Genomic DNA, 24,715 nt, shown 5'->3' with positions numbered 1-24,715 from the left:
TATATATATATATATATATATATATATAATTTTCTTGATCCATTCATCTACTAAGGGGCATCTGGGTTGGTTCCATATCTGAGTTGGTTCCATATCTTAGCTATGGTGAATAATGCTGCAATAAACATAGTTGTGCTGGTATATATATCTTTGGTATGACCTTGTTTGGAATTGTTTGGGTAAATGCCCAAAAGTGGGATTGCTGGGTCATAGGGGAGCTCTATGTGGAGTCTTTTTTTAATACATTTTTTATTGTAAAAATACTGTACAGAGGCATTACAGTTACATGAGCAACATCATGAATACATTTCCTACCAAGCATTGTTACCTCTTTGTTTTTCCTTTCCTCTCCCTTCCCTCCCACCTCCACAACTACACACACACCTCCTTCCCCCTCACCAAAATGGTAAAGTTTGTTTTTCAACATAGTGTTGTACATCTCATTGTTACAATGGGTCAACCTGTATCCCTATTTAAGCATTTTGTTTTTTCCCTTCCCATCCCCAAGTTAGAGAAGTGTATATACAAGATTCAGGGCACTGACATCAAATACAGGGAAAACAGGGGTTATACCATAGGGGAGGAACATACAAAGAAACAAAAAAAATCACACAGATGCTGGAGGGGATGTGTCCAGAAGGGAACCCTACTGCATTGTTGGTGGGAGTGTAAACTTGTTCAACCACTTTGGAAAGCAGTATGGAGGTTCCTCAACAGACTACACATACAGCTCCCCTATGACCCAGCAATCCCACTTTTGGGCATTTAACCCAAATGATCACAAACAAGACCATACTAAAGCTACCAGCACGACTATGTTTATTGCAGCATTATTTACCATAGCTAAGATATGGAACCAGCCCAGATGCCCCTCAGTGGATGAATGGATCAAGAAAATGTGGTATATATACACAATGGAATTCTATGCCTCCATAAGGAAGAATGACACTGCCCCATTTGGAAAAAATTACAGTAAGTGAAGTAAGCCAGGCCCAAAGAAACGTAGGTCCCATGGTTTCCCTTATTTGCAATAACTAGTACATGTCTAGAACAAGCAAAAAAGGTCACAAGCTATGTACATATGACCATATAAGATGATGTTAAGGGAAATTAACCCCAAGATAGGGACACACGTGTTTTTTTCTTTCTTGCTATTGTTTCTAACATATTTATAATAGTCTATGTGCAGTCTTTTGAGGAACCTCCATACTGCCTTCCAAAGTGGTTGAACAAGTTTATACTCCCACCAACAATGCAGTAAGGTTCCCTTCTGGCCACATCCCCTCCAGCATCTGTTGTTACTAGATTTCTTGATTATAGCCATTCTAACTGGGTTAGGTAGAATCTCAATGTTGTCTTGATTTGCATTTCTTTTATGGCTAGAGAAGATGAGCATTTCTTCATGTGTCTAATGGCCATTCTTATTTCCTCTTCAGAGAAGTTTCTCTTTTAAGTCTTTAGCACACTTATTAATCGGGCAGTTGTTTCTTTGAGGATTTGTTATTGGGAGATTTAATTTTTTGAGTTCTAAGTATATTTTAGATATGAGACCCGTCTGTTGTATGGCTAGTGAAGATCTTCTCCTAGCCTGTGGGCTTTCTATTGTTCTTGCTAGCTATGTCCTTTGCCATGCAGAAGCTCTGTACTTTCATGCAATCCTATTTGTCCAACCTGTCTTTGATTTGTTGGGTGAGACCTAGGGTTTCTCCTATTCCTTCCTGTAATGTTTTCAGGGTGTGCTTTAACTCCAAGGTCTTTGATCCACTTGGAGTTTATTCTGGTGCAGGGTGATAACTACAGATCTAACTTTAGTTTTCTACCAGTGTTTGACCAGTTTTGCCAGCACCATTTACTGAAAAAGCTGAAGGGAGCAGCTGAAATTAGGAAAGCAACCCCTTTTGCAATAGCCCCACAAAAAATAAAATACCTAGGAGTTAAATTAACTAAAGAGGTAAAGGACTTCTATGATGAGAATTTCAAAAACCTGAAAAAAGAAATTAAATCAGGACTAAGGAAGTGGAAAAACCTCACGTGCTCCTGGATTGGGAGGATTAACATCGTGAAAATGGCAATACTGTTAAAGGCTATCTGCAAATTCAGTGCCATACCTATCAATATCCCAACCTCATTCTTCAATGAAATAGAAAAAGCAATCCAAAAATTCATATGGAACAATAAAAGACCCTGAATAGCAAAAAAAAAAAAACCCACAATCTTAGCAGAAAGAACAGCGCTGCAGCAATATGAATTCCAAATTTCAAACTGTACTACAAAGCCATAGTAATCAAAACAGCTTGGTACTGGCACAATCACAGACCTGAGGACCAATGGAATAGGACTAAAGACCCAGAAATGAACCCACAGACATATAGCCACCTAATCTTTAACAAGGGAGCTAAAAAAATAGAATGGAAGAAAGACAGCCTTTTCAGAGAAAGTATTTTAAAAGAGGAAAAAATTAAATTGCTATACATTATTCACTTTCCGTTTATCTTTAAGATGAGTCTTATTATGTTATAAATAACCGAGAAAAGTTGCAATTAAAGGGAAGCACAGAAGAAACTATTTAAAAATTTACTGCTTCCATTTAAGCTCATGTTCTTAAGCTTCACTATTAAAAGTTTTTCTTAATGATACAACTTTTAAAGAAATACAGTTCTAATTTTCACAAGTACTAAATAATAAATGGATGAAGGCAAATTACTCAAATTCTTTGCACCTTAGTTTCCTTTTCTGCAAAATGGTACTGTTACACTACATCATTGGTGGCTGAACAATTTTTTTCTTATAACCCCTCCACCCCACCCTGTCCCCAAACAGGCAAACTCTAGCTACTCAGGAGATGAGGACCACAGTTCAAAGCCAGCCAAGGACATGAAAGTCTGTGAGACTCTTATCTCCAATTAAGGCCCCCCTCCAAAAAAATAAAAAAAACAGATGTGGAGCTGTGGCTTAAGTGGTAGAGTGCTGGCCTTGAGTATAAAGCCTCTGGGACAGTGCCCAAACCCTAAGTTCAAACCCCAGGACTAGTACCGGAAAAAATCCCACAACTTTCTGGAATTTGATAAATACGAAGCATATAATCCACAAAATATGATTATAATATCAGGGAATATGAAGACCCTCTGAAGCTGGGTAAAAAGGAAACTGCATAAAATTTAATATTTTTTGTAACTAAAGCATAGTTTCCATGAGTAAGGTTGAACATTTAAGCAAAAGGAAGTCAGTCTTTAGAATAAAAAGGAAAACCCAAACACAATTTACTAATTTACATACTGTTTTTGAAGACATCAACTAGGAAAATATAAATAGATGTAGGTGTTAATTAGACAAAAGAAGCATGCCTTAGGCATTAGAAATTAGGTAAAATAAGATTCTTTGATAAACCTAGGGTATTTCTGGACATGGGACTGTATGGCACTCATAGCTTTAAAATGAAACAAGCAGCTTAACCCCAAGCCCACTACCATCGTCACCACTAGCAGCTTCAATTCCTTCTCAGGGGGAGGAAGAAAATGTTATATAATGCAACAATAGTCAAGGCCTTTTAGGTTTGTGGGGAAATGAAATACCTTTAGAACCAGAAATTTCTCATTTTATAATAATTGCTGGCTTCCTTACCCTCCCAAACCTCACTAACCTTCAATTCTTGTTCTCTGAAGGAAATGCAGTAATTATAAACACCCCTACATTCTTAGGCACATTCTCCTAAGTATGAATGGGTTTGGAATGCACCATAGCATGAGTTCTGATTTGCTAAACTGTTGTAGTCACTGGCAGCTAGAGAACTTCCTGTCTGTCTGGGAATGATGACAGCTGACATCTAGAGCTTTTCACTTTGTGAAGACCAGTTTTCCCCCTGAGAAGAAATGCAAAGCCAGGACAATTGTCTGTAAGAGAACATGAATGATCTTTCTGAAAAGCCTAAGGAGCACAGACCCATAGTATTAGAGAGGTTGCTAAACACTTGGAAAATTATGCTGATATTAATGCATTAAAAATGTAAAAAATAAAATTGAAAAACTGCTCCTTTGTGAGAGAATCCCTTAAGAGAAATGAGAGACCCTAGAAAAAAGAACTGATTGTTGACTAGGTAAAGATCCAATGGTCAAAACCAGACTAAAGAATTACAGGTAGTTAAACACGTGATATAATTAGTATTTTTGTCTAATACTTGCTTAAATGACAGCTGTAATAGTAAACAATGCTGGGAAAATACTCTGAAAACGAATAGATTTTTGTAAAGGGTGAATGTTTTCCATAGGTAAAGTCCTAGCAATGTTCTATTTAACAATTTATATTTTATAAACTCAAGTAATTAATCATTCAATTTATAAAATTTCATAAGCCATTTGCCTTAACCAACTTAGTTTTTGAAATGTTTAAATATGTAGAGACTGAGTCCCTATAACAAAAAGCTCTTCTTTTTGTCTTAAACATCCATGGCAACCAAAAGAAATAAGCTACAAATAGTTTATAGCTTTCCTATTGTTTTCAAAAAATTACCAAATCTTCTGTGGAGATTTTCTATTCTCCAGTTCTTCAAGTTTCTAAAGACTGTGAAAATATATTTCACTAAGGCTAAATGATATTATCTTATACAGAACACCCAGTTAAATTTAGATAAACAGCAAATGACAAAACATTAGATAATGATTATTTGTTGTTTATCTGAAATTCAAATTAGACTGAGTATAATGTTTGTTTTTTTTTGCCTTATGTTAATTTTAGAAACTCTAAAACAGGTGACCTCAAAAGATTACCCAAGGGATGTAGCTAACTAAAGTGGAAGTTCCATTCTTTGTCTAGGGTTATACTTTCAAGTATGCCAGTTACTAGCCACGCTTGGCTTACTGAGTACTTGAATTGCGGTTACTTCAATGTAAAATGTTCTATGATATGAAAAACACACCATGGTTTGAGTGTTTAGTATAAAACTGTAAAATATCTAATAATTTTTATACTATTTACATATTGAAATATTATTTTGTATATGTTAGGTTAAATAAAAGATAAAATTAATATTGCCTTAAATTTTTTCTTAATGTAGTAACTTGAAGACTTAAAATTATGTATGTCTTTATATTTGTGGCTTCAATTATTCGCTGTCTTTTTATTTTTTACTTGAGAGTGGTATTCTAAATCTAGAGCCTCTAAGGAAAGTGTAGCTTGGATTTTTCCTTGTCTTATTTCTGAAGTAAATCTTCAGAGCTATCTTTTTCACTTCTAGTTATTACAGTAGATAAGGGAGTATGATTACACTTAGGAAACTAAATTTCTCCTAGGGATTGTTTGCATGGACTGGTTATAATCATTTAAAAAGTAACAAACCTAGCATTTATGAGAAACATCACAAACATTTTTTTAAGGTGCTGAAGATTGAAACTAGGGCCTTGTGCATGCTAGATAAGCATTCTACCTACCACTAAACTAAATCCCAGCTGAGAAACCTGATTGTTTATAAATTATTCATACGTAATTAAAAAAAGAAGTGTTGTGATGTCTAAGATGTATATATAAAAATAACACACACACATATAACAACTACATCCCAGTTTCTGTACCAATAGGTTGGGTTTTCATTGTTACATATTAATGATCAAACTTACAGAACAACAGTTTATGTGTTTTATATTTCTGTGGTATAAGTTCTTATTACAAATTATTGGGACAAAAATGTTAGTTTTACTATTCTAGATAGCAAAGTCAAAATCTTAATGGTTCCATTTAATACATACATGCTATAAACTGATCTGAAATTAGAATACTTTTATACAATTAAATTTTTAATTTTAAAAATTACTCTGCCAATATTGGTATTGGGTATTTTTTAGATTAAAATAATTTTAGTTATAATGAAGCTTTAGTTTGGGGGGAAATATTGTACTTTATCTGAACTTACAATCTCACAAGTTTAGGATTATGAGGGTTCTTGTTTTTGTTGTTTTTTTGTGTGCCAGTCCTAGGGTTTGAACTCAGGGTCTGGATGCTGTCCCTAGATTTTGTGCTCAATGCTAGTGCTCTATGGAGATTTGAGCCACAGATACACTTCATGCCTATTGGCAGTTAATTGGAGATAAGTGTCTCACAGAATTTCCTGTCCAGGGGTTGCTTCAAATCATGATCCTCAGGTCTTAGCGTTCTACGTAGCTAGGGTTACAGGTGTGATCCAACAGTGGCCAGCCAAGTTTAAGTTTTAATTACAAGTTTTTTTTCTTTTGAATGGCTAAACAGTTAATGCATTCATTAAGGGTAAAAATATGTAACATGCTCTCACACAAATAAATTGTATGTATGTATATATGTAAAAACCTAAATTCTCAATAATATATATTCTTTCCTAATACAGCCTATATTGTATCCACTTTGAAGATTTAAACTTTTTTTAAATTACTCACAGTAAGACTAACTGTAACTCTAACTTCATACATAAAAGTAAGTTGGTCCAATGTTTTCCCAATATCTAATTTTTTCTTCCTCTGGAAACCAACAAAGTTCTATTTTCTTGGTCAATGTCTTTCATTAAGAATATACAGAAAGAACAATGCAATGGTCCATAAGAAAGGTTCACATCTTATACAAATAGTTTTCACTTTAAGAAAAGATAAATAAAATGAACAGATTAAATTTCTGTATTTGTTATCCTCACTGTCAGAAGTATTATGAGAATTGCCATCTTATACACTTTGTTAGATGTTTAGTTTCTTGTCAGCCAAAGTTCTTCTTGACCTACTTCTAATACAGATGTCTTTCTGTATGCTGTTTTCCTGTTTTATCCAGGAAATAAAGGATATCCTAGTGTCATCCTATTTAAGATTGATCATTTTAAGAGGTGTCAATAAATGCACAAGAGAACTAAGAGGTTTTCTGACATTAAGCATTATGAAGTAGTGGCAAGATATTACTTCTCTTACATAAGGTTTCCCTGTTGGAACCAACATATATATTATTTATTTTCTGAAGATGAGAAGTTGAGAAAAAAACCTATTGATTTTAACTTTTAAAAACACCAGTGGCTCACGACTGTAATCCTAACTACTTAGGAGTCTGAAATCTGAGAATTATGGTTCAAAGCCAGCCTGGGCAGGAAAGTCAGTAAGACTTATCTCCAATAAACCACTCAGAAGACCGAAGTGGCACAGTGGCTCAAGTGGTAGAGTGCTAGCCTTGAGCTAAAGAGCTGAGGGACAGCGTTCAGGCCCAGAGTTGAAGATCCATGACTAACAAAAACAAAAACAAAAAACCTAAGATCTTATTAGCAAGGCTTCAGGGGCTCATGCCTATAATCCTAGCTAACCACGAGGCTGAGATCTGAGGATTGAGGTTCAAAGCCAGCCCCGGCAGGAAAGTCCATGAAGATGCTTACCAAATTAATCACTAAAAAGCTGGAGTTGTGGCTCAAGTGGCAGAGCACTAACCTTGAGCAAAAAAGCTCAAATTAAAGCCCCATAGGCAGGTGCGCGTGCGCACGCGTGCACACACACACACGCGCACACACACACACATGCACACAAATTATGACTTTACAGAAATTTTATGATCATCTACTTTTTTAAAAAATCAAAAAAGCCTGTATTTCCATACTTTCTGACGTTTAGCTTATTGCAAAGCAAAAATGACTTGAGGGACATTTTTTTCTGAAGGAACAGCAATACACAGCTTCAAAAATCATGAAAAGCAATTTTTCAAAGCTGATTATATCAGTTCAAGATGTGATATTATCAGACTGATTAAATGCTATTTCAAAATTCTATTTTTTTGGTGGGGAGGGGCGGTGCTAGGATTTTAATGCTTGATAGACAGGTACTCTACCACTTAAGCCATGCCTCAGCCTTTTTTGTATAACTTAGTTTTTGAGATAGGGTCTTGTTTTTCTCCCTACATTTCCTATGAATTTGTGATGACAGTTGGGCAACACCATGCCCAGCTTTTTATGGTTAGTATGAGGTCTTGTTCACGTCTTGCTAAGGCTGGCATTGATTTCCATCCTCCCAATTCTCATGTCTTTAGTAGCTAGGAAAACAGGTGTGTTCCTCTGCACCTAATTTGTTTCCAAAGTCTTGAGTGCAAAACTCAAGCCTTCCAATACAGTTCCTGACAAGTAATTAAACTCAACAGTTATTAGTGTATTTAGATGTAGATGGAACTGGAAAACAGACTTTGCTATAACTGCTTTTAAAAATAATAAAAATTCCATAATTTCTAGGGTCTGATTCATTTCTAAGTAATGAGAACTACCTCCTGACTATATGATGTCCTACACGTAAGTGGATACCAATCTATTAGGAAGTCTGATGGTCTCAAACCCTAAATGGAGCATTCCAAAACCAGTCAGTCCTTCATTAGGAGATTGGGCCCACAAGTGTGCACTCACTACCCAGTGCTTACCTTTAGAGAACAAGGTGGCTGACACAAACTGATCAAGCTCTCACCCCACCTCCAAAAACACTGAAAAAGATCAGCAGATCTTTCTTGGTGCAGGAAGGATCACTTTATAATCTTCTGTAGTAGAAGTTAAAGATTTTCCTAAAGAAGAGAAGGGTAAAAACAATTGAGATCATACCATTTTGACTAAGTTTATCTTTCTATATTACAAAATGAGGATTTAAAAATTAGATAAAAATCATAAATATTTAAAATTTACATTCTTAAAAAAGTTATCTACCAAAAATATTGACTGGTTCAAATATTACTCTTTAAACAAAATGTTGAATAATTTAACTTACATTCTCCCTGAAAAATTTGAAGAGTTGAAAAATTTTGGAAAAAAATTTATGCCATCAAATGGTCACAGAAATAAATTGCATTAAAAGTTAATGCTTCTATACTCACTGAAAAGCAATCAATCAAACACAGAAGTTGTATTCTGCCTCTATACTGTCAAATTATATATTACTCCATGACAACAAGTAGCACTCTGATTTGTGTTAAATGCCATAGAATCACTAAGGAATCAATCTATTAGAATATAAAACTCTATGAGGAAAAGTAACTTTAGCTTTCTGTTTTTAATGCAATGATAATCTGTAGAGTCTTAAATAAATCTTGGCAGATTTTGTATGTATTGATTTTTTTTCATGTGTACGAAGAATCTTAACCCATTAGTCAATATTCTTAAAGCAAAAGTTCCATAAAATGAAACAATCAGGAGCCTATAAATGTTCTGAGGGGTCAGCAAATATGGTCTAGGAAATAATATATTATAATAAATTATATAATAATATAAATAATATACCAGTGTGATCATATAAAAAATAAATGTTCAGGAAAGCTTTTTAAAGTTTTATCATAAAATGTTCAAAAGAAAATGCTATTAAATGTATTATTACAATCTAAACTCCTGAAAAGAAATGGAGTACTTTAGGGTTAGGAGATCACACTGTGTGGTTTAAAATAGATTACTAGATATCAAATATAAAAGTTTTAATACAGATGAAATACTATGTGCTTTCTTAATAACATAGAATTACTTTTCACTTTATGGGGAGTATATTAATATAAGCTCAGGGACAAATGGCTATTTATAGCTATAATTCTGTCTAAATACTGACATCATATATAACATTAAATTGAAATTAGAGGATGCCATCCTATCATTATGATTTTCATATGCACTTTAAGTATGTATGTACATTCTGTTCAATTTTTAAAGTGACAAATTTTAAGAAATACTGATTCCTATTTACTTAAGTTTCTGTAAATTAAAGGAGATTATTAAAAACAAAGAGACTGACTTCCTTAAAATGTTTTCTAATTCTTCCCAAATTAGATTAAGGGGAAAAAAGGTCAGTTACAAATCAATGATGTTGATTTAAAAAAATTAGAAGTGTATACTCTGTGTGTGTGCACGCATGCGCGCTCGCGCGCACACACACACACACACACACACACTCTAATCCTGGGACTTAAACTCTGGGAGTTGTCCTTGAGGCTTCTTTTGCTCAATGCTAGCACTCTACCACTTGAGCCACAGCTCCACTTCTTGCTTTTTTGGTATTTATTGGAAATAGCCTTTCAGACTTTCTTGCTCAGGCTTGGCTTCAAATTGTGATCCTGTGATCTTAGCCTCCTGAGTACTAGGATTACAGGCATGTGCCACTAGTGCCCTATAAAACTGTATACTTTTAAAGGTCTAATATGCAAGGACAGTAAAGTTAGAAGAAACAAGTATTTGAAAAGTACTACCGTTCATTTGCCTCCAAATTCTAAAAATGTAGGATTAGTCCTGGAAACAAATTTGACAGCTTTATTAATGGTACACTTCACTTCAGGGTAGAGGCTACCTATTTTTGTATAGTCAAAAACCACAGTAAATAAACAGGAAATTTGCATTTTATTTTTACCCTGAATCACTGAACTAATGTCTTATCTGACAAGTTATACTTTTATTAGTCATAAAAAGTTTCCCATACTTCAAAAGTAATCTGGTGTCAGGAAGTCAGATTTGAAATTTTAAAATTTTTTGGCTAAAGAATTTTTAGCATGTACAAAATTTCACTTAATATAATTTTCCTATTTTGGGCAGCTTACATGGCTTTGAACTAATTTTGAGGGCAATATGTAAACTAAAGAATTAAGTTCAATAATAATATATGAAAAAGAGCTTTAAAAGGGAAAAGAATACTAAATTGGAAAATTTACTAAAATGAAAATATTCCACAAACTGGCTGAATCTCCTAGGCTAAGGAGGAACTAGTTTCCTAACACAGAAGAATTGACTGTGAACTCCTTTACAGTCCATATTTACATTGGTAAAATAATGGATCTTCTACTCTAGTCCCACTAGCAGGAGGAACAATTTTTCAGTTTACTACATTCAGAGACTTAGTATCTAATTGTTAATTACATTTGTAAATACAGATTACTAAACCACACTAATAACCTGATTTTAAATTCCTTACAAAACTGTCCTAAACCACTCCATCCTATTTTTCATCCTATTTCTCAAACTACTCTAAGTGAAAGACTGTTTTCTCACTTAGTGGACCTGTATTCAGGGAATATTGCTCTTAACTCACAACAGATAAAATTCTTCAATACAGTTTTGTTAACAAGACTGGTCTAAGCTTCAACCAGATGTCATCGATGATGTGCTTGGATGACACAAAAATACAACATTGCTGTATAATAATTTTCAGGAAACCACAGAGACCCAGAAGAAGCACTTAGTCATGGACGAGTCTGCAAGTATTAAAGGAACACTGATCTAAGAGAGGTAAGTGTAAGTAGGAGGATGTGAACAACATGCTCTGCTCAAAGATAAGCAAATAATCTACTTGTTTATAATCTCCTCTGAATGTCCAAACTCCTAAAGTACTAGATGTTTTGAAACTAGGGAAAGGGACTGATTTCACATCTGTCTTAACACTGGCAGAAACCTGGGAGCCATGCAGCATAGGCAGAGAAACATGCATTTGTATGACATTGTGTCAGTTACAGACTGAGGCCATATGTCTTAATTCTTACTGACGATAAAGTCAGAAGTTTAGGGAAAATTTATAGCTCAGTCTCCAGGTGCAGAGAAGTCTCTCCTATATGGAGTACACATATATTCTTGTATCACCACTATGGTTTTAGACATAGTTGTTAATGCCTTCTGGTATTCACTAGGGTGAGACTTCTCTCATTGTAAAATCTCTGAAAAATAAACACTAGGTATTCTGGAAACTGGAAGGAAACCTAAAACTTCAGAAATTATTTTTGATCAAATAATTAGTCAATAGTTTCAATTAAAAATAGATTCTACTTATTTGAATCTTAATTTTTGTCAAATAGAAAGATTTTTCCCAAAAACCTGGTATCACTCTCAAACTTATTATTTTATTTGTTATAATTCTCAGTTGGGGATTTTGAAAGTAGCTTTTTCAGCCACTATACATACAGTATCTTTACATTTTATCATTTAAATACATGGTTTTAAAGTCTGTCTTAAATGTTCTATGTAATCAATCATGATTTCTGATTTTTTTGGTAGTGGTACTAGGGCTTGAATTCTACACCACTTGAGATAGATATGCTTCCACTCTTGGCTTTTCATTAGCTAACTAGGGTATTAACAATCTCTCAGATTTGTCTGGCCTGAGCGGTTTTGAATTTGGTTTCCAAACTTCTAAAAGCTCAGATCTCAGTCTCTTGAGTAGATAGTGAGAACTCCTAGAGCCCATCTTAATATTTTGATTTTATTTCTTCTTGGTATTATTAACATTATTAAGTGTGATGAGTGATAATTGATAAATATAAAATGGTGATTGTTTCATTCCTGAATTAAAGTTTCATCACTTAGCTATTGTTAAAGTGATACTGTACAGTTTGCTGATTTAATGAAGTATCTTATTTCTTGACGCTCAGCTTTGCACCTACAACCTGCCTTTCATCACAACATAGTATATATGACCAGTAGAACTGGGGAAGGTCTCTAATTCCTATTTGATCAACATAAACATTGACTATATAAAGCTACCCAAAACAATGTTTATGAAAATCTAACATATAACCTTATTTTACGGAAGTCCTCATAACCACAAATAAAATTAATATTCCACATCTTATGTGGTCCTAACTCTGGATCTTACACTGAGTATTTAAGAAACCACATTTTAAGCATCCAGGCTTCGTTACAGGATGACTATGTCAGGTATACCAAAAAAGCCTTAGTTTATAAGGGAAATATCTTTTTACAGAAGAATTTCTACTAATGTGTGTGAAAGGGGTGACAGATTGAAGAACCGTCTTTCAAAACTGCAGGATAGAACTGATTCAGAGAATAATAATCAGTGGATGAAATCATGAAAAGGTCAAGAGAGACTGAGCCGTCACCATTGTCCAATGTTAGTACTGCTAAGAATGTGAAAAGTAGATACTGTATGCTCCCTCAGGTGACACAGTTCTGAGGAATAGCTCACATAGAAAGTGCTCCTATCTCCTCTCACCTGTAATACCAAAAACAAAGTTGAACCAGAATAAAGTGTTTTGAGGCTAACTACAAATTTACAGAAAAACTGGAAGCTAGAAGAATCACTTAATATGGAAAATCAAACAAAAACTCCAAAGCAGAAAGCATACTGCTATTTCTTTAATACCAAGATTCTTTAATAAGTCATGAACAAGAAGTAAGAGAGGCAGGGTAGGAGTGTGGGAGAGGAAGAGGAGAGAACAGAATAGTAACTGAGGTAAAAAAAATGGTTCAAGAAGACATGTTACTTATCTATTTTCCCAATAATCAAATGCTATAAATTGTTTGAAATATGACTGAACAGCTGAAATGCAATGTGACATTCACCAGTCAAAAGGTAGCTGAGGGGCTGGGAAGGTGGCTCAGTGGTAGAGCGCTTGCCTTGCATGCCTGAGGCCCTGGGTTCGATTTCTCAGCACCACATAAGCAAAAAGAAAAAAGCCAGAAGTGGCGCTGTGGCTCAAGTGGTAGAGTGCTAGCCTTGAGCTGAAGAGCTGAGGGGCAGTGCCCAGGCCCAGAGTTCAGGCCCGACGACCGGGCCCCCCCAAAAAAGGTAGCTGAACATAGAGTTAACATGACACAGTAAATCATTACTGTTAATTTTGTTGACTATAATAAAATATTATAGTTATATAAGAGAAATGCCCTTAAAAACATGCATAGTGAAGAATATAAGATTGAAGATTTGTGGTATGTGCTCTGCTATTAATAGTTGAGGAAAAGGAGAAAATATGTGAAACAAAAGGCAAAAATTTGCAACTCCTGGACCAGGGAATATGGGATTTATTGCACCAGTCTTCCTTCTTCTGTGTATGTTTGAAATCACTTTTTTATCTAGTCTTCTGGCATTATCATCTATTTTGTCAAATATACTCTACTCTAAGAAAACAGAGGGGCTGGGAAGGTGGTTCAGTGGTAGAACGCTTGCCTGGCATGCATGAAGCCTTGGGTTCGATTCCTCAGCACCATATAAGCAAAAAGAAAAAAGCCAGAAGTGGTGCTGTGGCTCAAGTGTTAGAGTGCTAGCCTTGAGCTGAAGAGCTGAGGGACAGAGCCCAGGCCCAGAGTTCAGGCCCCACGACCAGACACATACACATACACACACACACACACACACACACACACACAAAACAAAGAAAACATAGATCCATGACTATCCTACTACATAACCATCATTCAGGACTTTGCAAAGTAAGAATGTAACACATATGACTGCCCTAATGTGACTGGCATAGATTTGCCCTTTGAAAGATTCATTTTTCATTATACAATATTATGCATATATGTAAACTTGTACAGAAAAAACATCTGTAACTTCTAGTACTTTAAGTAAATAGATTTTTGAAAAATAATTTGCACCCACTATACAAATAAAAGTTCTAACAGTTTGCTGGGTGCTGGTGACCCATGCCTGTAATCCTAGCTACTCAGGAGGCTGAGATCTGAGGATCATAGTTCGAAGCCAGACCACACTGCAAAGTCTGTGAGGCTCTTATCTCCAATAAATTACCAAAAAAGCTGGAAATAGAGATGTGGCTCAAGCATTAAAGTGCTAGCCTTGAGCAAAAAAAGGTCAGAAACAGTGTCCAGATCCTGAGTTTAAGCGCCAGGACCATCTAAAACAAATTCTTAACAGTTTGTAGAATGTACTTAATCAATACAATGTAGGTTATTTAATTTGCATCTTTCCCTCCTTCATATTTCAGATAAAATTATGCTATTATTTTATTGCCACATATATTGGGTCTGCTTTCTCAAAATTATCCCATGATTCAAATGATACTCTCTTGAATCTATTAATGTTCTCTTTATTCTCTGAATGACACTGATTAGTCTCAGCTAAGAGTTAGGAGCACTGTAGCTTCACCACATTAAACATAATATTATTACAAACATGAGTATTTAAATAAATAAATAAATAAGTTAAAATTTCCCAGAAAAATTTAGAGTTATATGTTCCTTTAAAATTAAAAAAATAATGGGTAAAGTATATGGCAGAAATGTGTTTTAATGAGACTTTCTTATGCCCCTATGTGCATCTCTATTACAGAGCAGCAGCCTCTACTTGTTCACCCTTCTTATAAAAAGTATTCTATAGTAGTCAGGTGCTGATAGCTCATACCTACAGATTGCAATTCAAAGGTAGTACAGGAAGAAAAAGTCCAAGAGCCCCATCTCCAAGAGACTCCACTTCCAAAACCAGTAAAATAGCCTGGAGGCATGGCTCAAATAGTAAAGTACCAGTTGAGCCAGCAAAGTAAGCAAGTTTGAGGGAAATTTTACATTTCCCTGTGATGTTCAGAAACAGTACACTTAAACTTAGCGAAAGGGTGGAAGTAAAAAAAAAACACTAGATAATTTAAGATAAATTTTGTAGTAATATTTGGGAAGCTCTGAAATAATGTGTAGAAAATCAATCATGTATTTTCACTTAAAAGCATTGTATAAGACGTTTTTCAAATAGAATTTGAATTTGGTTAACTTGGAAATAAAAAAGAATAATAGTAACTTCCCATTTCTTTATTTCAATAGGGAGAACTTGAGTTAGCTATGTTCCTATGTCTATGCACGTGTGTGTGCATAGGAGATATGTATGACATAGTGAGAAGACTGAGATGCTACGATGCTTACAATTTTTGTGGGTTCATGAATCTAACATCTCTACTAGTAGCAGAGCAGGAACTAGATTTATGATGCAATCTAAGATTCTTTAAATGTCTAGTCTTCCGAAGGTGTAAAGAGAACGATAGCATAATTAATTTAGGTTACATTGTTCATAGCAAGCACAAGATAGTAGGAAGTCTTTGGCTAGATGCTGTGATAACTTGGGAGATGTAATCTCTGACAGTTGAGCTGCTATTAAAGAGGTCCTAAAAGATGATGTGAGAGTTTCACTGACATCTTATTTACCAAGTGAAAAGAGATCTTTGTACCAAGATATGTTGAGTGTGTATACAAAACAAGAGAGAAGAGGAGGGAGGAAAAGAAGAGAGGGGGAGAAAGAGATTGTGTCCCTGTCTATAGTGGTAATATGGTACATGTATGTGTATGTATATGTATATATACATATACATATAGACACATACAATACAGAACAAACAGACACAAATACAAATAGACACATACAATACAGCACAATGGTATCATTGTGCAATTACTTCAGATGGCCCAAGTTAAGAGAATTAGGAATTTCATTTGTGTGTGCTGGCACTGGAACATGAATTCAGGGCCTTATGCTTTTGCTTGGACATTTTGCTCAGGGATGGCACTCTACCACTTGAGCTACACCTCTACTTTCCACCTTTTTGCTAGTTAATTGGAAGTAAGAGTTTGAGATATATCTGTTAAGGATGGCTTCAAAACACACTCCTCAAATCTCAGCCTCTTGAGTAGCTAGGATTATATGTGTGAGCCATTGGTACCTGGGAAGGCCGGAAAATTTTAATATAAAGAAATTACTGCAATTATTATTATTGTTGTAGTGAACTGTAATTTAAGTAACCATTTATGAAAATTTTTCTGTATGCTAGATTCTGTTCTAGGCATTTTATATTTGCATAAAATCATCTGATTTTCTGTGAGGTATATACTATTATCCCTATGTTAAGAAACTGAAACACAGTGGAATTATACAAATTTCTTAAGATTACAAACCTTAGGTCAAGATTAGTACTTAAATCCAATAATCTGATGCAAAGACCAATGTGTTAGATATACCTTGGAAATGTTTAATGTACACCTGCTTCACATAATTGCATTAAGTAATTTGAATTGATAAACATGATGAATACTATGTGTTTGCCCATATCCACATTCTTGATTACTGCACTAAGTTGAAGATCTTTCGATAGCATTTTCTTACATTAAATAAGACAGACAATAGACTCTTTCAATCTCACTAATTTTAAGACACATTTTCAAAGACCTCCTGTCCAATTTTTATGACAAAATGAATAACCATTTCATGAAGGAAATTAACTGATTTAACTTATTAACAAACTACAGATCAATTCTCAAGGCATCCCTATGAAAGGACTGCTTTATTTGTATAATTTAGTAAGACACTATAATTTATCACAATTACTCATTTAGTGTCTATGTTCCCTGCCAGACTAGAAGCTAAGGTTCACATCACTCCTATGTACTATGATGCCATAATGCCCAGTATAGCAGGTTGTTAGAATTTATAGGATGAATAAAGTGAGAATTACTCTTCTATCTATTGGGCTTGCTTTTAGTAAACCATTAGTAGTAGCTTAATAATGCAAAGAATGACTATTTCTTATAAGATTTTACATATTTGTAACTAGTAGTACATGAATGATGTTTTAAAGAAATAACACAAATTTCTTCAAAAGCCTCATGATTTTTACCAGCAACAGCTCTTTCTTTATAAACTTGTTATAACTTCCTAAATTAACAAATTTTGGAAGGCTCCCAGTTCTGGTTTTCACATTTAAAAGGTTCTCCCTTATACTGAGCTGAGAACAACCTTCTCATCCTCATAACTACAAATAGGCAGTTTTAGTAAAATTCCTTTCTCACATAAACTTCAATTCCACATCACTGTTACTTCCAATTTAGTTCTTCTGATAGTAGCTCCCTAAGTCAAAATAGAATCCATTATAATGGACAGAAACACTATAAATTTCTAAAGTCTTTTTTTTTTGTTTTGGTGGTACTGGGTTTGATCTCAGGAGCTAATATTTTCTGACTGGTTCTATCAGCTGGGACACATCCCTGCCTCTTTTTGCTGTCATTATTTTTCAAACAGTTTCTCAAATTTCTGCCTAAACTGGTCTGTATTGCAGTCTCCCTATTCATACTTCTGATGTAGCTGTGCTCAGGTGTGTATCACATTCTTAGCTTTCTACTGGTTGAGATGTGGAGGGCAGGTATGTGTCTCACAAACTCTTTGTCTAGGCTGGCCTCAATCACAATCTTCTTAACCTCCACCAACTGAGTAGCTAGGATTATAGGCATGTGCCTGTGGTGCTATGTTGGTAGATTTTAAACACGTCATTTGTAATTCATTTCAATTAAAAATCTGCTATGTAACACCCTTGATCTGTTATATTTATGGAACTTGTTTTATTTTTAATGCTCTATTACTGTCATAATTTATATAAAATAAGTTTCATTGTGAAACTTCCACAATGCATATATTCATAGGTTATATACCATACTATAACTCTATGGCTTTAAGTATTTTTGTGCAGTTAAATACCTGATTTTTCACTTGACATCATGGACTAATCAAAACCAAGTAGTTATCAAAAGAAAACTGTATATATGCAAGGCATGGTATATAGAAAGGACTATTTATTTCCTCAAGTACTCCTTGAGTAGCTGGGAAGACATCTTTCTTCTAGCACTGACAAAGGGAACTGCCTAGATCTCTAAGCTGAAATCTTCAACTCAGAATACTCAAAAGTTGGGTTGGTTACATTCTCAGAGAATATCCAGGGAAAAATAAACAAAGAAGTCACTACAGAAACAAAATTCAGCATAACTTTAATGAGAAAGTGATTAATTTTGATTTTATCATTTGAAAACAATTTATATTTTTCTAGTATTTTAATAGGTTCCACATTTAAAAGGTTAGCATTCCCTATTTTAGCTTAATTATCTAGTTTAATTTGTTTATACTAGAAAATCTAGTGCAATGGGATGACTATGGTTTATATTATTTTTTTACATGTTTTATAAAGAGCCAGAAGAGAAACATTCAAAGGTTCCAAACAGGAAAGTGATGAGAGGAAAGTAATGATTACTTCACCTAATTTGATCAGTATACATTGTATACATGTGAAAAGTAACACATGGAACCAATTAATATGTACATGTTCAATGAAAAATAAAATCTATTACTGAGTTTTCAAGAATGTCCACAGATTTATCATATGAAAACAACTAACCTGATTATTTTTTAAAACAACATTCTTGAGATTTACTGTATCCTATTAGAAAACTATAAATAGAAAAAGTGTGGGTTTTATTAGCTATCTAAGTATTTTTCACATAACAAATTTTATTTTTCAAAATTTAACAAATAGGCATAGTTCATGTGTAAAATATATATACTGCATTCTTAAGGGAATAAAATTAAGTAATGTACACTACCACTAAAATATCTACATTGTAAAGGAAAGCACTGGAATCTATCTTTATTCAAGGCCAGCCTTGGGCAAAAAGTATTAAATCCTGTTTGAAAAATAACTAAAGCCTTTAGGACAAGGACAAGTACCTCATGTGGAAGAATACCTGCCTAGCAAACACAGGACCCTGGGTTCAAATCCCAAACCACTACCCACTAAAAATTGTGTGCATACAATAACTTTCTATCCATTGAAGAAGTAGGTTTCCTTCTTTAGGGAACCCATTGCCAAAAATTAAAGAACCCTAGTACTTCTCTCCCATTAACATAATTTTCATATGACAGCTCTGTATTGACATGCTTTTGTTACAAATCTAAGGAAATATAATAGCAGTATTTCTCCATAGTCACAAGTCTCTCCCCCCTCCGTTTTGCTTAGAAGATAGTCAGTTAAGTGACTTATAAATTTTAACAGCTCAAAAATAAAGAATTTCATTTTCACAGTCTGTGTTTTATACACCATCCATATTGCTTCTACTCCTATGGCAAGTTACGCCTTTTCATGGTATTGGCTACAGTTGCAATTTACATTTGTCAGTGTAATTATTTCAACACTATAATTACCACCTACACTGGATGTTCAAGAGTAGTTAGGGAATACTATTTTAACCTTAGCACCAAGCTGAATAGATGGCATACAGTATACAGTACATAATATTTAAACTGCTAGATAAATGGATTGAGGATGGATGTTGTTATCTAGAGTACTTAGTTCATTGTCAACATCTGAATGATTATATTATAATTGGTCTAGGTGTTTCTTACAAGGGCAAATTCTGGGTATGTTCATTACTAAGATCTAGAAAACAACTAAAACCATGACACAATTCCATTAATATCATCTGATGCCTCTAAGGTAGGAAAAACACTGTGCTGGTCTCAAAACCTTATGTTTTAAAACAAAATGGTTCACAGAACTATAATGTAGCACTACTATATCAATCTATTAGCCATTATCTAGTTTCCAGAAAGCTAGCATGTCCATGGAGATAATGAAATAAGCTTTGATAACCTTCCATTTTAGATTTCAATCTCTACTCCTATTCAAAGTTAACATAGGTAACATGAGTTTGAATGGCCAAGGATTTCCCAATAAAGAGACATACAGAAACCAAAAGCATTCAGGAGAAAAATCTAAATTTAAGATCATATGAATTTAGGAATTATATTTTCAGTGTAAATAAATGTTAGGTAGAGGAGAGATATTTGATTTTATCATCAAAATTTTATACTATGCTATATCATATAATATATAAAAACATACTATGCTGTAACATTTGTGACTTTATTTTGGGTATATAAACATTTTGTCTTGCAAATTTAACATTTCCCACAAAAGAATATTAACAATTTTAATGTACTGCAGTATACATTTTGAGACAAGATCTCATTATACAGCCCAGATTGGCCTCAAACTTGTGACCTTCCTGCCACAGCCTCCAGACTACTGGGATTTTAGGCATGTGTGACCATATTCAGCTCCTATTGCAGCATTTTAAAGGGTATAATGTTAAACTAAATGGATTTTATTATGTGTTATAATACTTCTTTTCCACTATTATTTTACAAAGATGTAAATAACAGACTTATAAAACTTGTGACATATGCTTTGAGAAGCATTTATAAGACCTAAATACATATCAAGTTGGTATAAAAATGATAATGTAGTATGCTATTTCAAAAAGAGAATTCACTGCCGTAGAATTATAACAAACAAAAATTTTTTCAGCTGTATATTTTTATTATCACTCTTATCACATTTAGTATATAAAATCTTTTCTTTGCAAATCATTCTTCGTATTTGATTAAAAGTGTAAGGTACAAACATATAAGTGTTACACATTTGCCATTAAGTCCTAGAGTTAAAATAAGCTAAAATTTTAATTTAAATATAATAAATATACACATTTATGTATTATAATTTAAACAAAAACTCTTACCATTTTTTCCTTTTGATAGTTATTCATTCACTCCATTAGTCTTTCTTGATAGTGCCTTCCTACGTCAAGCAGATAGTAGTCAAATCACAAAATGACATTTGGATGCTCACGTCTTCAGATAGGAGTTTTCGGCCAATTGCCAGTTGAGAATTTAAACTGAAAACTAAATTACCCAAACTTTATTACATTGTTCCCAAACCCACCCACTGATAATGAGAAATAACTCCTAACTGGAAAATAAAGTGATTGACACCATTTATGTAGTTGTTAATACTTTTTAAGAACAAATGCTATCACTAAAAATATACCTTCCCCATAAATATTTTTAGGGAACAGTTTTAAGTAAATTTAAATTCATTCCCAACTGTTTCCTTAATTATCTTGCAACCCAAATCATTTTATGATCAAAACAGTAGTTTACTCAATGATATAATAAATTATTAATTCACAACTATAAGTCACTTCAAACACTACATTCACCTCAAGATACTTGTAAGGTTTGGAAACAATTTTACAATATAATTTATACTTACAAAATGTTTATTAAATCATCAACTACTTTTTGTAACTACATACTGTAACAGAAATTAAAATTTCCTTAAAGAAAAAAGGCTCTACCTGAAGCCATTTTTTTGTACTGAGAAGTCAAAAGTTAGGATTACCACACACTTTCCTTTTCTGTACTCTGCTGATTATCATATTTACTATTTGTATAACTTGCCAATCACTAGACTTCATAATAATTTAGTTGTACAATCTGCTGTTTGATGATTCTCAGATACCAGTCAAACTAAATTATCCTCACATATCACTACAATATTCCTCAGAGCCTTAACAGAGCCCAACTATGAGATGTTCAGTTTCAATGGTTATTATAAATCTTTGAAAACTTAAATCTTAAGCAAAAATATAGTGAAGCTAAAATGAAAGAAAGAAAACTTGCCCCTTCCTAAAACATCATGGTTACTACTAAATAAAACCTAGGTATGAATATTATTATTCCAAATTATGTACACTAAAAGATGCAAATAGTTTCATGTCCTAAACATAACCCATATACAAAACATATATGCTATATGCACAATCTTTGTTTTCTTTCTTTCTCCGTCCTTCACACACATATACTCTACATGTATATCCATCCAACATACAATCTTAAAGATGTTTCCATATAATAAACTAAAACCAATTCTTAAGTATTTCATAACACAGAATATAAAGTAAATAATCAGCTTATGACTAAACCAAGAGAAAATGACTTTGTAAACGAAGCATAGCATTTAATGAAAGTACTGTTTTTGAGTTAATCAACACTGGCCTCCAAACAGCTTGTTATTCTTAGTTACAAATTTATTGTAGTCTATTAGCCCAAAATTTCAATAAAGGTAATATTTACAAACTACTCAGAGATCCACAGAGTTCTGATCTACCTGCTACATGTAACAATAGTTGACTCCATTCTCAAAGACTTTATAATCTAACATTGTACAAGGTAAATGAAGACAAAGGAGTAGATTTTGAAAACAGAAACAAGCACATTGGGCAGTTTAAGTGGTTTGAATAGGTTTACAACATATAGGAGTTTAAAGCAGAAAATGCCAAGTATTTATTTTTATTTAGTGTAACAAAACTCTCAAAGCAAACAATGATTAAATATAGACTATGGCCACAGAAGTTCATGTCCTTGTTGAAGATAAGAGAGATTCCTTAGCCAAATGAAATTACAGAATATGAAGGTATCCCCTACTCTGTCCCAAATCAGGCTTCAGTACAATTCTAAACGTATTCGTTTCATCCTAATGACTAAAATCATCATGAAAATATTTTACCTATTAATAGGAGACGTAATCCTGAAAAGATACTAGGAGATTAATAAAATCATGAGTCAAAAAAGGGCAGAATGACTTGCCGTGACTAGCATTATGGATAATTCACCTCCTAAGAAAACTAATTTCACATTCCAGAAGATGATGAGCACAAGTGATTTGTCAATATATATGTGTGTTTTTAAAATAAAATCTCTTACAAGTGTTTTAGAATTTAACAGTATCTCTTCATTTTATAAATGAACAAACCAGTCGTCTAGAAAAATGTCCCTATTTACCCAAAGCCACACAGTCAGTAATAAAACCAAGACTCCTAAGGAAAAAAAATGCATGTTTTTTTTTTTTACTATAGTCAATAAAAGAAACAATCTCATCTCAGAGAAAGACAATTAGTAACATTATGATTACTTTATATCTAATACTTCATTATTTATATCAATTAGATTTAAGTCAGGCACTCGGTTTCATAACTATCTCTTCCAGACTAAGATCATGAGTTTGACAAATACACAAAATTTTATTAAAACTCTCTATAAAAAAGTAGTCTATGGTTTTCCCACAGCATCTATGTTTCTTTCATTTCTTTCTTTTTTGGGGGGGGTCCAGTCGTGGGGCCTGAATTCTGGGCCTGGGCTCTGTCCCTCAGCTCTTCAGCTCAAGGCTAGCGCTCTACCACTTCAGCCACAGCGCCATTTCCGGCTTTTTTTCCTTTTTGCTTATGTGGTGCTGAGGAATTGAACCCAGGGCCTCAGGCATGCAAGGCAAGAGCTCTACCATGAGCCACCTTCCCAGCCCTGTTTCTTTCATTTCTAATATCCTATCTTGCTCAGTTTTTAACAGAACTGTTTAACAGTGTAAGAGTGTCACATGGAGAGCAATGGAAATACCAAGTCTTACTTGGACTGCTTCAGATGATACAATTCATCTAAGTTGTGTGTGTGTGTGTGTGTGGCTGTGTGTGTGTGCATGCACACAGCAAGAAGTTAAAAAACTGATAGCCTATTTGAATTTAGTTGTAAGAATAAAACTTGTCAACTAATAGATTCTATTGTCTAGTCAAAACCAAAACTTACGAAGAGTTTCTAGTATAAAGCGCAGCATATTTTTAGTTCAGCTAGAGTAAAAAGTCAGAGCACTCATTAGGTAGTACCTAAAATGATTCACCAAAACGCTTGTGAACAGGGAGTCAGGTTAAACAAATTAACTCCATCCTCACCCGCCTCCACACCAACACTGCCACTATTACCCTCCATTCTATTGCTCTGAGTTCATGGACCAAAAGGGCATAAAGTAATTTTTATTGCTATTATTTCTATTCCAAAATGGCATCTCGGTATTTCATATATAATAGTAAAGGCTCTAAAGAAGAAAGCAGCTCTTTGCTAAACCTTACGAAAACTGGCATTTGATAAGTAGAAAACACTGAATTTCAGGTCAAAGAAAACAGGTAAAGAAGAATAAAAAAAAAAAAACCTTGGCGGTACCTCAGATATTTCAGGATAGTAAATATACAGTGTATTTGCTAACTGGATAATATGATCTATCACTCTCAGATCAAAAATCCAATTAGTATTCCATGAATATTGTTTTTGGTGATACTATGTATAATGAAGTATGTTAGGACAACTATGACCTTGAAAACAGTAAGAGGTTAACAATTTGACATATTTTCTTTCTTCTATGTATATTTTCAGTTTTTCTGCAGCAAATATATGTTTATATGTATATTCAGATTAAATGTATACATTGTTTTCACCAACTCAAAATATTTGATATATTCCATGTGCCAATAAAACATCTTTATATTATCATAAAAACTAATAAATTAAGATACAATGTA

The 24,715-nt window shown here is 33.8% G+C and overlaps 1 protein-coding gene across 4 annotated transcripts in view; it reads right to left on the bottom strand.

The window, feature by feature from the left end:
• The window catches only part of Zeb1 (zinc finger E-box binding homeobox 1), a 158,579-nt gene that overhangs the window by 95,595 nt on the left and 38,269 nt on the right, over window positions 1–24,715 (bottom strand). The window contains exons 2-3 of one of the 4 annotated variants that reach the window (XM_013014716.1): window positions 21,050–21,108; window positions 8,389–8,526 (exon numbers count right to left, since the gene is read on the bottom strand). The exons of 2 other annotated variants lie outside the window; for them this stretch is intronic. The gene's annotated coding sequence lies outside the window, so the exon portion shown is untranslated. The remainder of the gene's footprint in view (window positions 1–8,388; window positions 8,527–21,049; window positions 21,109–24,715) is intronic. One more of the 4 variants, XM_013014717.1, reaches the window with a different exon arrangement.

Source organism: Dipodomys ordii, unplaced genomic scaffold (genome assembly GCF_000151885.1).
Source record: "Dipodomys ordii isolate 6190 unplaced genomic scaffold, Dord_2.0 Scaffold24, whole genome shotgun sequence".
NCBI classification, from domain to species: domain Eukaryota; kingdom Metazoa; phylum Chordata; class Mammalia; order Rodentia; family Heteromyidae; genus Dipodomys; species Dipodomys ordii.
This window is presented reverse-complemented; position numbering and strand designations above follow the sequence as displayed.